At 40.0% G+C, this 18,052-nt stretch overlaps 1 long non-coding RNA gene across 1 annotated transcript in view; it reads left to right on the forward strand.

The window, feature by feature from the left end:
• Positions 1 to 18,052, forward strand: part of LOC140483753 (uncharacterized) — a 41,227-nt gene that overhangs the window by 13,909 nt on the left and 9,266 nt on the right. Inside the window, exon 2 of the long non-coding RNA XR_011962031.1 lies at positions 15,691 to 15,771. This is a non-coding gene — a long non-coding RNA (uncharacterized lncRNA). The remainder of the gene's footprint in view (positions 1 to 15,690; positions 15,772 to 18,052) is intronic.

The raw sequence follows: 18,052 nt of genomic DNA on the forward strand, positions 1-18,052 counted from the left end.
ATAAATTGGTTTGCATTTACAACTTTCAACAAATGCGAATCAATGACCTTGGCTGTGACACCTTAGTGAGAAATCAATCATACCAGGTAGCTCTCTAACATTTCTTGAGAGTGTAATTTAAAAGAAGATTTGGGATTTCAAACCAGCATATCCCATTATAAAAGATGAAAGTCTTAATCTAAGATTGTTTACTGTATCACATCTCCATGACACCGGACTCCTTTGGCCACAAATTCTGTGAGACGAAAGTGACGACTGCATACAGCCTAGAGACAATCATTGCCATTGAGATTAGAGTCAAAACATGTAGTGCTGGAAAAGTGCAGCAGGTCAGGCAGCATCTGAGGAGCGGGAGAAAGGACATTTCAGGCAAAAGCCCTTCCTGATGAAGGGCTTTTGCCTAAAACGTCGATTCTCCTGCTCCTCGGATGCTGCCTGACCTGCTGTGCTTTTCCAGCACCATACTCTCGGCTATAAATTCTGTGAGCATGATCTTAACTTCAGCAACCACCTGATGAAGGAGCAGCACTCCAAACGTTAGGGCTTCCAAATAAACCAGTTCAACTATAACCTGGTGTTGTGTGATTTTTAACTTTGTCCAACCCAGTCCAACACTGGCACCTCCAAGTCATAACGTTTTGGAGGGTTACCTTTGACCAGAAACAGAACCGAACTATTCATATAAACACTCTGGCAAAAACAGCAAGCTAGAAGCTCAGAAGTTTGTAATAAATAACTCATCTGCTGACTTTCTAAATCCTATCTACAAGGCATGAGTCAGGAGTATGATAGAATACTCTCCATTGACCTAAATGAGTGTAACTTTAACGATTTTCAAGGAAGATGGATGCCAGCCAAGACTAAGCCACCTATTCACCACCTTAAACATTCATTCCCTCTGTTACTTGTTCATTGCGATAGCAGTGTGTACCAGCTACAGGATGCACTGCAGCAATTTGTCAAGCCACTTTTGACTTTTCAAACCCAAAACATTTAACAACTAGAAAGAGAAGGACAGCAGAGGAATGGGAGTATCACCACCTTCAAGTTTCACTCCAAGCCACACATCATTTTAACTTTGGATTAGATGATATCACCATTTGTCCACTGTTGCTAGGTCAAAATCCTAATCGCGCTGTATATGCACCACATGGACATGCAGCAGTTTAAAAATGTGGCCCATCATCATGTTCTCCAGAGCAATGAGGATGAATAAGAAATGCTCACAGCTGATGAACTAATATAAAAACAGATAAAAATCGATCATTGTTAAACAAATATTAAGTGTGTTATGAAAAGAATCAAATAATTCCCTGTAATCTTGATGCCCATCATGAATTTTGTGCTGCTGGCTTTCAAAAGCCCAGGTCATAGTCTAAGATATCTCATACAGCCTAGACACAATCATTGCCATTGTATAGACTTCTATTTCACTGGAAGGAATGAGTCAAATGTACCAAAATACTCTGAGGCTGTCTCCAGGTAATATTTTTGTTTCTAGTTTATTATTGATTTCTTTGAGATCACTTTAAAGCATTTCTCTAATCGTAATACCATTGAACTTTCTGACACAACAAATCTATGGGTCCCCTTCCATGTTTCAATGTGACTTTAAGTTGCAGCATGAGAAGAATGTCAAGTTTCAAATGAACACTTTTTAAAATGTCAATTCCCTGTAGCTGTTAGAGCTATTGGTGCTTTATCATGAGTTAAGAGGCATCTTCTCTGGGGTCTGTTGGAATTTTGTTATGTGACACAGATGGCTCATGATTTGTAATTCCATTACATCAGACTTCGAAGCACTTGTTATTTATTCATTGATTCCTACAATAAGGCATCTTTATAAAATTCAAACTGACAGAACACAACTTATCTTAATAACAGTAACCATGGGTAGCCAAAAAAGTTCACGTCAATCTGAAAGTAGGAAAATCATATTTTTTTAAAAAGTGTGTGAATTATGTTGAGAAAATTCACTTCTAGTAATATGCAGGGTGTGTCACAGTAACACTGAAGAGTTCTCTCCACTCTGCAGGCACCCTACCTCTTTTCCTGATGAAGGGCTTTTGCCCAAAATGTTGATTTTCCTGCTCCTCGGATGCTGCCTGACCTGCTGTGCTTTTCCAGCACCACTCTAATCTAGAGACTGCTGGCTTTCAAAGACAACTCTGGCATTCCTAAATGAGTACAAGCAGAAAAAGTATACTTGGTAAACAAAATTCCTAACTGCAACCAATGAACCTGATTCCAGTTTGCATGTCAATGCTAATGTCTGTTACATCTGGTTAGAATGTGCTCAGTATTAGCTGTTCTTAGGAAACCTTCTGTCTGATGTCGATATTAATATTGGTCTGTTCAAAAATTGGCACGACAGCCCTAACTGTTTGGTCAGACTGGTATTTACTGAACCAGCAGGTCTAACAGAACTCTTCAGTGTTACTGTGACACACCCTGCATATTACTAGAAGTGAATTTTCTCAACATAATTCACACACTTTTTAAAAAATATGATTTTCCTACTTTCAGATTGACGTGAACTTTTTTGGCTACCGATGATTACTATTATTAAGATAAGTTGTGTTCTGTCAGTTTGAATTTTATAAAGATGCCTTATTGTAGGAATCAATGAATAAATAACAAGTGCTTCGGAGTCTGATGTAATGGAATTACAAATCTTGAGCCATCTGTGTCACATAACAAAATTCCAACAGACCCCAGAGAAGACGCCTCTTAACTCATGATAAAGCACCAATAGCTCTAACAGCTACAGGGAATTGACATTTTAAAAAGTGTTCATTTGAAACTTGACATTCTTCTCATGCTGCAACTTAAAGTCACATTGAAACATGGAAGGGGACCCAAAGATTTGTTGTGTCAGAAAGTTCAATGGTATTATAATTGGAGAAATGCTTTAAAGTGATCTCAAAGAAATCAATAATAAACTAGAAACAAAAATATTACCTGGAGACAGCCTCAGAGTATTTTGGTACATTTGACTCATTCCTTCCAGTGAAATAGAAGTCTGTACAATGGCAGTGATTGTGTCTAGGCTGTATGAGATATCTTAGACTATGACCTGGGCTTTTAGCATAAAGATATCAACAGCTGCAAACTTACAAATCTCATATTTAAAGCAAGTATTCCAGAGCACTGTGATGAGTAACTGAACAGAATAGAAACGTAATTAGATTATATTTATCACTGAGGTATAATAATTTTTCCCATGTGGCTCCAAGTAGTCTTACAAAGCAATATACTGACAGATAGAGCAGTCTTTCATGTATATGCTCTGGTTAGGCCACATAGAGAGCCAGTGTCCAGTACACCACTTCCGGAATGATGTGGAGATGTATTGTGAGGGTGCAGAGGACATTTATCAGAGTGGTTCCAGGGTGCACATAGTTTAGTTTCAAAGTTAGGTTGGAAAGGCTGGGATTGTTCTTCTTAGAGCAGAAGAGATTGAGGCAAGATGAAATACAGGTGTACACGATTACGACAGGATTAGATAAAGAAGCAGAAAATTCTTCCCATTAGATAATAAGAGAAGGTCAAGAGGTTACATTTAAGATCTCTGGCAGGAGATGCATGGGTATTGTGAGAAATTTCTTTTTTAAATGCAGTGAGTGGTAATGACATGGAACGCCAAGTCCTTGAGGATGATGGAAGTGGAACCAATCAATGGTTTCAGAAGGAAATTGCATGGCATTTGAAGGAAATAAACTTGCCAAATTAGGGGATTAAGTGGAGGAGTGAGATTGACCAGATTATTCTGTGGGGAGCTGACCTGATGGGCCGAATGGCCTCTTTCTGCATTACACTGAGACAAAGTAAATTGATGGCCTGAGCTAGTCAACAGCATGGAATTAACATTCCAACTCAAATCCAGTTGTCAGGGTTTGAGGTATCAGGGCAGTGTCCTTAAGGCTTGCTTTTTCCAATCTGCTTCTTTTTTCCTGCAGTTATTCAGTATCATGCACCCACATGATGGGGAAAATGTTACTGACATCCAGAAAAGCAGAAACTTTAGGAAGATGATTTTCACCTCTGCTACTAGGACAAAAATAATTTGATTGGATTCCATAATGATTAAGTAATCCATTCTGAATGGGCTAATTGCAACAAAGTCAAAAACTCACCCCCATCCCAACATGTCAATTCTCAATGCGGGTTGGAATTTCTGCTTTCAATTCTGTTTCATGATCAGGAGCCAAAGCCTCAATGGAAATGAAAACAAAGCACAGTTTATAGCATTGAAGGAGCTGATCCATAACCACTTCTTGTTGCTCTCCTGCCATGGTTAAACTTATTCCCAGGTACAGGTCTCTAAGAGAAGCAGATTACATCCTGCTCCATTCCACACAACTCCAACTGGCTCGAAAGCATAGAGTTCTACCAATGGCTTAGCCAAAACTACAAGAAAGCCCAACACAGATGTGGGCATCCAGTACTTGCAAAATAGGTCACTGATGACCCCTTACCTCATGTAAACTCTTCCAAATCTCAATTTGACATGATTAAACTCAATGGATTGGAATTAAAATATTTTCCAATCCTCAGGGCATATTTCACACAATGAGCACAGCATAAATTTTACTCTCTGAGCAATACAGAATTAAAAAGGATGCTTTTGATTGTGCAATTTTAGGTGGTTCATTCAGACATAAGAACCAGGTCCAAGGAGGTATTTTTAAAAAAATAAATTCATTAGCAGGCAAAACTAAATAATATTAAGAACAATTTAACCAAGAATATTTTTGATAAAATCTATAAACTGCAGTTTGCTGTATAAGGCTGTTCGTATCTGAAAGAGGGAACTGTTATCACAAGGATATTATCAGGATAAAGGGTTTTTCTAGAATGAGCTAACATTTTCTTTGTGCCCTTGAATTCTATATATGTTCATAGAGGGTGCTTCACTGGCTGTCGTCAGTGTTAAACTGGTAATGCATGTTTACATTGAACCTGGTGGTCTCACAAAAAAAATGTATCTCAGATGTAATGTAATTATCTGTTAAATAGGTTGGTAGGTACAGGGAATGCTGGATGACTAAAGAAATTGAGGTGAAAAATGTGTTGCTGGAAAAGCGCAGCAGGTCAAGCAGCATCAAAGGAGCAGGAGAATCGAGGTTTCGGGCATAAGCCCTTCTTCAGGGTATTCCTGAAGAAGGGCTTATGCCCGAAACATCAATTCTCCTGCTCCATTGATGCTGCCTGACCTGCTGCGCTTTTCCAGCAACACATTTTTCAGCTCTGATCTCCAGCATCTGCAGTCCTCACTTTCTCCTAAAGAAATTGAGGGTTTGATTAAGAAAAAGGAAGCATATGGCAAGTAAAGACAGGATAGATCAAGTGAATCCTTAGAAGACCATAAAGGAAGTAGGAGTCCACTTAAGAGGGAAATCGGGAGGGCAAAAAGGGGACATGAGATAGCTTTGGCAAATAGAGTTAAGGAGAATCCAAAGGGTTTTTACAAATACGTTAAGGACTAAAGGGTAATGAGGGAGGGAATAGGGCCCCTCAAAGATCAGCAAGGCAGCCTTTGTGTGTAGCCGCAGGAGATGAGGGGAATACTAAGCGAGGACTTAGAATCAGTATTTACTGTGGAAAAGGACATGCAAGATATAGAATGCAGGGAAATAGATGGTGACATCTTGAAAAATGTCCATATTACAGAGGAGGAAGTGCTGGATTTCATGAAATGTATAAAAGTGGATAAAACCTCAGGACCTGATCAGGTCTACCCTAGAATGCTGTGGGAAGCTAGAGAAGTGATTGCTGGGCCTCTTGCTGAGATATTTGTATCATTGATAGTCACAGGTGAGAACATAGAACATAGAACATAGAAAAATACAGCGCAGTGCAGGCCCTTCGGCCCTCGATGTTGCGATGATCCAAGCCCACCTAACCTACACTAGCCCACTATCCTCCATATGCCTATCCAACGCCCGTTTAAATGCCCATAAAGAGGGAGAGTCCACCACTGCTACTGGTAGGGCATTCCATGAACTCACGACTCGCTGAGTAAAGAATCTACCCCTAACATCTGTCCTATACCTACCACCCCTTAATTTAAAGCTATGCCCCCTTGTAATAGCTGACTCCATACGTGGAAAAAGGTTCTCATGGTCAACCCTAATCATCTTGTATACCTCTATCAAGTCACCCCTAAACCTTCTTTTCTCCAATGAAAACAGCCCCAAGTGCCTCAGCCTTTCCTCATACGATCTTCCTACCATACCAGGCAACATCCTAGTAAACCTCCTCTGCACCCATTCCAGTGCCTCCACATCCTTCCTATAGTATGGTGACCAAAACTGCACACAATACTCCAGATGTGGCCGCACCAGAGTCTTATACAACTGCAAGATGACCTCAGGACTCTGGAACTCAATTCCTCTACCAATAAAAGCAAGTACGCCATATGCCTTCTTCACCGCACTATTTACCTGGGTGGCAGCTTTCAGAGATCTGTGTACATGGACACCAAGATCCCTCTGCTCATCCACACTACCAAGTATCTGACCATTAGCCCAGTACCCCATCTTTTCATTACTCATACCAAAGTGAATCACTTCACACTTACCCGCAATGAACTCCATTTGCCACCTTTCTGCCCAGCTCTGCAGCTTATCTATATCCTGCTGTAACCTGACACATCCTTCCTCACTGTCAACAACTCCACCGACTTTCGTATCATCCGCAAACTTGCTCACCCAACCTTCTAGCCCCTCCTCCAGGTCATTTATAAAAATGACAAAAAGCAATGGTCCCAAAACAGATCCTTGCGGAACACCGCTAGTAACTGCACTCCAAGATGAACCTTTACCATCAACTACTACCCTCTGTTTTCTTCGAGCCAGCCAATTCCTAATCTAAACCTCCAACTCACCCTCAATGCCATACCTCCGTATTTCTTGCAGTAGGTGTTGAAAGACTGGAGGTTGGCAAACGTGGTGTCACGTTTTAAGGAGGGTGGTAAGGACAAGCCAGGGAACTATAGACCAGTGAGCCTGACGTAGGTGGTGGGCAAATTATTGGAGGGAATCCTGAGGGACAGGATGTACATGTATTTGGAAAGGCAAGGACCGATTAGGAATAGTCAACATTGTTTTATGTGTGGGAAATCATGTTTCACAAACTTGATAGAGTTTTTTTTGAAGAAGTAACAAAGAGGATTTATGAGGGCAGAGCAGTAGATGTGATCTATATGGACTTCAGTAAGGCATTTGACAAGGTTCCCCATGGGAGATTGGTGAGCAAGGTTAGATCTCATGGAATACAGGGAGAACTCACCATTGGATACAGAACTGGTGCAAAGGTAGAAGACAGAGGATGGTGGTGGAGACTGGTTTTTCAGACTGGAGGCCTGTGACCAGTGGAGTGTCACAAGGATTGGTTCTGGGTCCACTACTTTTCATCATTTATATAAATGATTTGGATGTGAGCATAAGAGGTATAGTTAGTATGTTTGCAGATGATACCAAAATTGGAGGTGTAATGGACTGCGAAGAAGGTTACCTCAGATTACAACGGCATTTTGATCAGATGGGCCAATGGGCTGAGAGGTGGCAGATGGAGTTTAATTTAGATAAATGTGATGTGCTGCATTTTGGGAAAGCAAATATTAGCGGGACTTATACACTTAATGGTAAGGTCCTCGGGAGTGTTGCTGAACAAAGAGACCTTGGAGTGCAGGTTTAAAAGCTCCTTGAAAGTGGAGTCTCAGGTAGATAGGATAGTGAAGAAGGCATTTGGTGTGTTTTCCTTTATTGGTCAGAGTATTGAGTACAGGAGTTGGGAGGTCATATTGCGGCTGTACAAGACATTGGTTAGGCTACTGTTGGAATATTGCGTGCAATTCTAGTCTCCTTCCAATGGAAGAATATTGTGAAACTTGAAAGCGTTCAGAAAAGATTTACAAGGATGTTGCCAGGGTTGGAGGATTTGAGCTTTTGGGAGAGGTTGAATAGGCTAGGGCTGTTTTCCCTGGAGCATCGGAGGCTGAGGGGTGATCTTATAGAGGTTTACAAAATTATGATGGGCGTGGATAGGGTAAATAGACAAGGTATTCTCCCTGGGATGGGGGAAGTCCAGAACTAGAGGGCATAGGTTTAGGGTGAGAGGGGAAAGATATAAAAGAGACCTACGGGGCAACTTTTTCACGCAGAGGGTGGTACACGTATGGAATGAGCTGCCAGAGAAAGTGGTGGAGGCTAGTACAATTGCAATATTTAAAAGGCATCTGGATGGGTATATGAATAGGAAGGGTTTGGAGGGACATGGGCCAGGTGCTGGCAAGTGGGACTAGATTCGGTTGGGATATCTGGTCGGCATGGACAAGTTGGACCGAAGGGTCTGTTTCCATGCTGCACATCTGAAAAACCCTGCTCTTACAGGGTGGAAGAGGTAGCTAGGCCCACCATTTTAAACTTGCTAGCTCAGATGTCCAAAGCAGCAAAGCCTCTAAATATTATGCAAGAAAACCTATTATCACAGTAGAACTTACTTCTGCAAAAGTGTTCATGCGGGCATTCTTCCCCACATTGTATCAGTAGCTTAGGCTGATACCAGGCAGAAGGTTAGTGACAGTCAATCCACCCGAAGGCATTCCAACTGTTTCCAGCAGAAACCAACATATACAAGATAGCAAATTCTGAAAAGGTAGATTCACATGCACATATAAGATCATAGTTGTTGTAACTGTATTATCAGAACACTACCTTGTGAATTTATTTGTCTTCTTACATTAATAAATGTTTGTTTTGAAGTGCTGACTGCCTATTTTGAGAGAACATCACAAATTTTGTTTCTTGCAATAGCACATGCCATCCCTGGGCAAAGGAACATACAGATCGTTCTGCTACAACACGCGTTTCATTAACGCTAATTCGCTGTAACATGGTTGACAAATTGGGGACACTGTTTCTAAAGCACAACTTTTAAAACATGTTAGCTCTAAAGCAATTATATCACTGACACTTTAAGCACTATCTCTAACGCAAGATTTTTCTATGACACAGGGTTGCTCAAGAATGCAACTATTGCATTGTAGAAGAGTTAACTGTACAAAGAACTAGCTTGCAAGCCTCTTATAATGCTGCTTTGGACATGTGAGCTAGCAAGTTTAAAATGGTGGACCTAGCTACCTCTTCCACCCTATAAGAGCAGGACTTTCAATGTGGCAGGGCTGAAATAGGGAACTCACTATGTCTCTTTGTTAACACGTGCTCTAATGATACTGCATAAACCTCCTCCTTTGAGGTTTAAAATAAAGCATGACAGCAGGGAAGACTTGCAATTTTAGAGAGCATCAGAGGTGAAAAGCAGCATGACAGAATAATGCAAGGGAACAGGGGAGACTCAAAACAATGCAAGAGAGTGGCAGACACCCATAACAAGAAGCTGGGGTTCGGACTCTAACATGAGCAATCACTGAGAGAAAAGATTCAAATGTTCGGCATTAGATAAAAGAAACAAGTGATTAGTTGGACAATATTTTGCTCATTTCCCATTCAAAATAAAGATAATTTATTAATAACTGTAAGGTTTTATTAAGTGGTTTTAAAATCTATTTTGTTATAAAAGGTATTGGTTGCAAAGTAGAATTATTAACTATAAAGGCAGATTATTATCTGAATAGTTATAAATTAAGAGAGGGGAATGTATAATAAGACCCAGGTGGCTTTGAACACCAACTATTGAAGATAAGCATGCAAGTGCTTATCCTGAGATGGCAGACTGACATTGAGAAGAATTGGTTAGGATTACATTCACTGGAATTCAGAAGAATGAGGGAGGATCTCATAGAAACTTAAAAATTCTAACAAGACGAGACAAAGGTGGATGTAGGAAGAATGTTCTGGATTACTAGTGCTGGAAGAGCACAGCAGTTCAGGCAGCATCCAAGGAGCAGCGAAATCGACGTTTTGCTGCAACTTGGCCTCAGCTCCTAACCTCTGAATCAGGGTTCCTACAGCCACAGACATTCATTGCAGATGTATTTGCACTTGTAGCACCTAGCCTGCCTTGCCATTCATATTATATGTAACAAAGACAGTCCATTTTTAGCTTTGCTTGGAGGACTTTTGGAAAAATTGTGGAATATGATTTTTAAATTTAAGGAATATCTGGCATCCATAGATTCCTACAGTGTGGAAGCGGGCCATTCAGCCCATCAGGTCCACACCAACCCTCTGGATGGACCTACCCAGGTCCACCCCCCTACCTGTAATACTGCATTTCCCATGGCTAATCCACATATCCCGCACAATCTTGGATACTATGGGGCAATTTAACATGTCCAAGCATAGAGTACTTTATGCTACTTTCTCCCCACCCCCACCCTCCTCTAGCTTATCTCTCCGCACTTCAGGCTCTCTGCCTTTATTCCTGATGAAGGGCTTTTGCCCGAAACGTCGATTTCGCTGCTCCTTGGATGCTGCCTGAACTACTGTGCTCTTCCAGCACCACTAATCCAGAATCTGGTTTCCAGCATCTGCAGTCATTATTTTTACCTCGTAGGAAGAATGTTACCAATGATGGGGGAGTCTAGACTGGGGATTGCAGTCTAAACTATTTAGGACTGAGATGAGGAGAAATTCTTTCACCCAGGGAATGCTGAGCCTGTGAAATTCACTACCACAGTAAGCTCTTGAGGACAAAACTTGTTATGATTTCAAGAAGGAGTCAGATAAACACTTGGGCTGAAGGGATCAAAGGATATGGGCTAAAAGCAGGAACAGCTATTGAGTTGGATGATCAGTCATGATCGTAATGAATGGCAGATGGGCTTAAAAGACTAAATGGCCTACTCCTGCTCGTATTTTCTATATTTCTAATAAATACATTTCTTAAAAACACAAGTAATAGTTTGTAAACAACATTTATTCATTAAAGATGCAATGATTTGTTAACATACCCAGTTAGTAATATAAAACTTTAAATGCTTATTCCTTTAAATACTCCCAAAACGCATGCACTCTGATCAGGAAAAGAAGTAAAAATAAGATTTGTCAGCATAGCTTGGCTTTCATATTTTAACAATGGCTATTGAATTATTCTTACAGGCAAAAGGACAAAGCATAGGATGTTCCAGACTTTGTTGCTGTAATGTTCTAGCGCATCTGGCCAAGCCTCTGAAATCTTGCAGACACAGCTTTACTCAGGAAATATAATCTTGAGATGTTTCTTCATCACTCATTCAAAAGCTCAGTTTCTTTTTAACCCAAGATTCAAAAGGATGGTTTTCTTTTCACAAATGATAGAGATCTGCTGAGCAGTTTGTTCTTGCCAAACTCTCCTCCAGCTCAGCTTGATCTTAAAATGCTTCCCTGTAACTAAAGTAGATAAAACAACCTTCCCAAACCAATCACTGTTGAAAAACAGCCCCAGTGGGGGGTTTATAGCAAAACAAGCAGATATCACCAGTCCTGTGATTTACAGGAAATCTTGTTTTAAAAAGCCCTCCAATGTCCACAGGAAATCTTAAATTACCTTATTTAAGGAACCCATTCCTTTATGGATGACATGGTGGCTCAGTGATCAGCACTGCTACCTCACAGCAGCAGGTACCTGGGTTCAAGTCCACCCTTGGGAGACTGCCTGAGTGGAGTTTGCACATTCTCCCCATGTTTGAGTGGATTTTCTCTGGGTGCTCAAGTTTCCTCTCATAGTCACAATGATGTGCAGGTTAGGCAGATTGGACATGTTAAATTGCCCCATAGTGTCCAAGATTGTGCAGGCTATGTGGATTAGCCATGGGAAATGCAGTATTACAGGTAGGGGGGTGGACCTGGTTAGGTCCATCCAGAGGGTTGGTATGGGCCGAATGGCCCGCTTCCACACTGTAGGAATCTATGGATGCCAGATATTCCTTAAGTTAAAAAATCACATCCAACAATTTTTCCAAAAGTCCTCCAAGCAAAGCTAAAAATGGAGTGTCTTTGTTACATGTAATATGAATGGCAAGGCAGGCTAGGTGCTACAAGTGCAAATACATCTGCAATGAATGTCTGTGGCTGTAGGAACCCTGATTCAGAGGTTAGGAGCTGAGGCCAAGTTGCAGATCCTGCTGCATATCAGAGAGGGCAAAAGTTACCTAGATATTTTACTCCAGGAGACAGTTAGATTTCTTGGAATAGGGTCTTTTCATTTGGTCAGTGGTCACAGCCAAGAATGTGCAACTGTGAGTGAAGCAGTTAAAAGTGTTTGGGGGTGGGAGTGGAGGAGCCTTGACATTTTCAATAGTCCAACAGCTTTTAGATTCTTTCTATTGATTTGCATGAGAATGGGCATTGCAGATTGGAATAGCTGACAATGGTACTGCAGAACAGGAAGCTAGTCAAGTAGAAATGAATGTAATACTCATATCGGATAATATAGTGAGGGGAATTGACACTGTTTTCTACAGCAGTGTGAGTCCAGATAACTGTGCTGCTCCGGTGCCATGATTCAGGATATCTGCTCTCGGATGAAGAGGAATTTCCAGTGGGCGGAGGAGGATCCAGTCATTGTGGTTCACATAGGTATTATGAATTCAGACGGGACAAAGGAGGTTCTGCATTTTCAGCTTGAGAAATTAGGCAATAGATCAAAGAACAGAAGGAAAATAAAAGAGGAAGGTATTAATTTGTGATATTATAAACAGACAACAGACAAAGGACAGTGAGTGCAGATCTGAGAATGAATCAGCAAAAAGGCTTAAGAGTTACAGATGTAATAACAAAAAAGATAAAACTACAGGCTTTGCATTTGAATACATGTAGCATTCAAAACAAATGAAATGATAGTGTAAATACAAATGAGTTTGATCGAATAGATTGGGATCTGAATATTAAAGGACATATGATATTTTGGAAGATGAGGGACCAAGGAAAACATGGTGGTAAAGAGGGGTCTGAGTTAATGTTGTTATTAGCACAATGGGGAATTATGACTTGGATTCAGAAAAGCAGTATGTAAAAGCAGAAATGGGTGGATCACCACCTGTGATTAACTGAAAATTTAAAGATAATATAAAACTTATAAAAAAGGCACATAATTACACAAAGATTAGTGATAGGTCAGAAGATTGGACAGAAAATAAGAAAGAGTAAAAATGATGAAATGATTAATAAGGTAAGATCAGAGTACAATAGAAAGCTAGTTGGAAGTATAAAAACAGATGGCAAGCATTTCTACAGTTTTATTTTAGAAAGAGTGAACAAAGTGAGTGTTGGTCCTGAAGAAATAAGTCTAAGGAATTAATTATAGATAGTAACAAAGGCAGATGTCTGGAATAAGTATTTTGCAATGGTCTTCACCAGGGAAGTGACATAAAGTAAGTTATTGGAACTACAGGCTGACAAATGCTGATGAGTTGCATCCTAGGATTTTAAAATAAATGGCTAGTGAGATATTGGATGTGTTGATCTTGCATTCCCAAAATTCGCTAGATTTAGGAAAGGAAAATTGGAAATGCAATTCATCTATTCAAAAAAGGGAAACAGGAAGCAGAAACTCCATGCTCATTAGTTTACAACTGTAATAGGAAAAATATTAGGAGCTATCATTAAAGGCATTATAGCGGGGCATCTAGAAAAAATTCCAGGCACTCAGTCTCAGGGCTTTAAGAAATTAAAATCACATTAAACCAATTTATTGGAGTTCTTTGGAAGAAGTAACAGGAGCTGTGGATAAAGTGGAGCCTATGGATGTCTTGTATCTAGATAACTAAAAGTCATTTGTTAAAGGTTAATGCTGAAAATAAAAGCTGATGATATAAGGCATAATATATTGGATAGATTAGTTAGCTAACTGGATTCAGAGATTAGGCATAAATGGATTATTTTCTGGTTAGCATGATGCAATGAGTGGTGTGGCACAAATGTGGCTGGAGCCTCAACCTTTTACAATTTGGATGAAAGGACCAGTAGGTATGGTTTGTTCATTGCTGTTGACACAAAGATAGGTAAGAATGTAAGTTGTGAAAGGGGGCATAAGGAATCCACAAGGGGATGGTGATTGTTTAAGTGCTTGGGCAAAAACTCTGGGAAATGGAATAGAATGTAGAAAATTGTGAGATTGCCCATTTTAGGAGAAAGAATAAAAAGAGAATTATATTATCTAAATTATGAAAGATTGCAAATAATTTGGCTATTCAAGTACATGAATCACCAAAGGTAAATATGCAGGTCTATTAGTAATTAAGAAAGTTAATAGAATGTTATTAAAAAAATCTCAAATCCTCATGAACTTCTCAAGGAATGATACTCCACTCCAGTAAATGCTAATTTTCAGGGTCACAGAATTTCCTTGGCAATAATTGTCAGTTTTTACAGTTGAAAAATATATTTATTTGTTTAATCATGTTTAGTAGGTATGTAAGACAATTTCATGCTGAGTCAGTTTCGATGTTGAGTCTAACAACAAGGTACTGTTAAATGCCAGCCTGTGGAACAGCAGGATAACTCAGACCACAGTTCTGGTCTAAATAACATACAATTATTTTTAAATTTTGCCTCCTGTTTCTGGACTCCCCACCAACGGGGGAAACATTTTAACCAACATCTACCCTGTTGATCATAGAATCACTACAGTGTGGAAACAGGCTCTTTGGCCCAAGTCCACACCAACCCTCCGAAGAATAACCCACCCAGAGCCAATCCCCTACCCTATTATCCTACATTTACCCCTGACTTATGTACCTAACCGAGACATCTCTGAAAACTATGGGCAATTTAGCATGGCCAATTCACCCAACTGGCGCATCTCTTTGGATTGTGTGAGGAAACCAGAATACCTGGAGGAAACCCACACAGACATGGTGAGAATGTGCAAACTCCACACAGACAGTCAACCAAGGCTGGAATCAAACCTGGATCCCTGGCACTGTGCGACAGCAGTGCTAACCACTGAGCCACCATGCCACCCTGTTGATCCTTTTAAATAGATTGTAAGTTTTAATGAAATCGCCTCTCATTCTTTGAAACTCTAGAAAATGCAGGCTCAGTTTGCCTAATCTCTCTTCATATACGCTCCCACCATCCCGAGAACAAGTCTGGTGAACTTTATTGCATTCACTCTGTGGTAATTATATTTTTCCAAAATTTGTTTGATTCCGAATGAAAGGGTAGTAAGAAATGGTGGAAACATCATTCAGGAAGAATATGAATATGTTTTTACTATTTAATTGTTCTAAATATTTACAAGTAACAGGTATTAGCCAATCTACTGTTAAAACAGTTTTTATATTTAACCTTTGATTGGCCAATATTTTTTATTTTTGCATATTCATAAGTCATGGATAAAAATGGATTTTCTTCCTTTTCAAATCCAGTGGATCTTTTGTCCACTGACAAAAATTACTGATTGTCATATCAAAAAATAGATGTAAATATACTCTCAATGACCACAAGTTAGAAACATAGCAGGACACAATTCCTTGATGTCACAAGGAATTAAGGGCTACGGGGAGAATGCGGGTAAGTGGAGTTGAAATGCCCATCAGCCATGATTGAATGGCGGAGTGGACTCGATGGGCCGAATGGCCTTACTTCCGCTCCTATGTCTTATGGACACTGGTCTGAGGTAGTGTCACAAGTTGATTCCTCTTCCTGGGTCACAGGATGAATTGCACCATCTGCTGGTGCAAAAAATGAGCAACAAGATACTCATTAATATTTCATCTCAAACCTTTATTCTGCTTCACAGCACACCAATACAAAAAGAGATGCAGAGGTTTAAAATGGGAGCCAAAGTTTAAGGACATCTGAATTATCACCTGAGCTTTGGGTAAGAAATCCAGCTTTCTTCTATTGGCAGATGACTGAAAAGTGTTTGCATTATTTTTTATTATTTAAAAAAGCCAAGAGTTAATGCAATGTAACAGTTACTGAAATGAAAATCTGGTTTGAACTTGCATATTAAGACAGTTAAATTTAAACAACATTATGGTAAAATGTTAAAAAATGTTTAAAAAAACAAAGCAATCATAGCTACTGTTGCTGTTGAATAAAAAACAAGTGCTCAATCTTAAATACACTGAAACTGTGTCTCTCCAAACTGCATAAAAAGCACTTAATACAGTGTGGTATATGAGTCAACATAAAATAAACTTTCTACGCCCAGGTGGTAAGAGGTTAAGCATTGTTTGAGAAAATGGGTGGAATCTTATAGTGGTCTGAAAGATGGGGATTATGGTGAGAAATCTGTCAGAATCATGCAAAAATTCCACAGACCTGTCTCGACAACAGGATCAACTCACTGCATCCTTTAAATAACTTCCAGCCATTGAAGTGAGATTCCTGCTAGACATTGGTGAGTTGCCCATTAAGGGGGATTATTTGGTGTTAATTACCTTATTAATAGCACTTCTTGCCTCATTAATATGAAGCTTTCTATCATACCAAGAGTAAACTGGACACTGAGAATTCCTGACATGGAATTCATAATGGGTACTTCATCTCGCCAGTTGCTACAAAGGATATCCATGGTTGGACTTATGGCGATATGGTTCATGTTCTGTGGACACCCCCATCCAGGGACATTGATATCTTGACATGTGCTAACTTTTAAGTACCCTCATGACACATCTCAATTCAGTTACAGGTTGCTTCTGTAATTCAAAGCTGCACCTTGGGCTGTAAAGGTAGCTATCATTGTAACAGTCCAGGAAGGACACTCTTGCATTCAGGGATACTCACACAGTTCATGTTCTTGACCAGGGTCGTTCTCTAGACAGTTTGCCAGCTCTCCTTGTGCTGACTCACTTGAACCTATCTGGATGCTTTTGATGTTTTACCCCTCAGCTAGAGGTTCAGAGTACTGCTGCAATGCCATGACGTTGCTATGTTTTCTGGTAATCTTCCCTTCTGTCACATCATGGAACAAATATCAGGAACACTGAGGGGGCAGCTTTGGACTAACAGTGCTTCTCTGAGTACACATTGGCCTTTAAAATATGGTGCTGCTGCCAGGGATGCCAGTCCATTGCATGATATCCAGGCCGTGGCATGTGGTTTGAGGGTATGGGGAGTGGTGAAATGGGGCTAGAATCAGGTAACAGGAGTGCAATAGGACTATAGTAGGTAGTTAATGAGGTGAGTTTAGGTAGATGGAGTGAGAACATTGCTAAGGCTCATGGAAAGAAACCCATCATGAAATTCAATAAAGCTCACACATAGCCAGAAAAAGTGAAATTTAGCCCCATGTCCCAATTGGTGTTGAGCCCCAAACAGCAGAACAGTTATCAAATTAATTCAAGCTAATTAATCAACATTGTTTGGGTCAATTCTGAGTAATGAGATTCCAAACAATGACCTCCAACACCCTTGGAGATGAGTGCCAAAATAATCTACGTGGAGAGTATTGTTTGTTAAGAATAAAAGGTGCTAAAAACAATTATGTGTATAAAGTAGGAACTCTAGAGTAATTAATAAATTAAATAAAATACAATATGATATGTCAGGATGAGTGATGAGTTGCTGCTACAGCATGAGGGTGTTTCTGGACACAAAGGTGAGTAGCAAGTGTTTGCAGCTTAAGGAACATTGGCTCTGAGTTGAGGAAGTTGGGCCAAGCTGCAGACATTGTGCCATATCAGGGAGGGGGCAAGTTACTTGTACACTGTGCTCTCGGGGCAGTCACATCCCTTACATTGAGTTATTTAAATTTGGCCTATGTTCATGCATGTTCTCATCGAATAGCACAGAAGACTTGATGGACCAAAAAGCCTACTTCTGCCTCATGTCTTAATGTATCTTGCCAGCAATGTGTGCCAGCAACTGACTATGGGCCAAGTGGGGACTACTATAATTTCAAATTCTATTTATCCGATAGTGAAATAGTCACTGAGCATTAGGAAAACGTTAAGTCAAATTTTTCCAATTTTTTGCTTAAAAGTCTTGCACACCATAGTTCCTAATTTATACTCCAAGTTGCCAAAGTGATCATTTCTCTGTAGTGTATCGTACAGAATGCTGGAATAGCACAGATATCAATCAAAGTGCATGAATGATTTTGATGCAAGGAATTTGGATGGGATCCAATGCATAGCCCCCAGATGTCCTGAAAA

This window comes from Chiloscyllium punctatum, chromosome 12 (assembly GCF_047496795.1).
Source record: "Chiloscyllium punctatum isolate Juve2018m chromosome 12, sChiPun1.3, whole genome shotgun sequence".
NCBI lineage: Eukaryota > Metazoa > Chordata > Chondrichthyes > Orectolobiformes > Hemiscylliidae > Chiloscyllium > Chiloscyllium punctatum.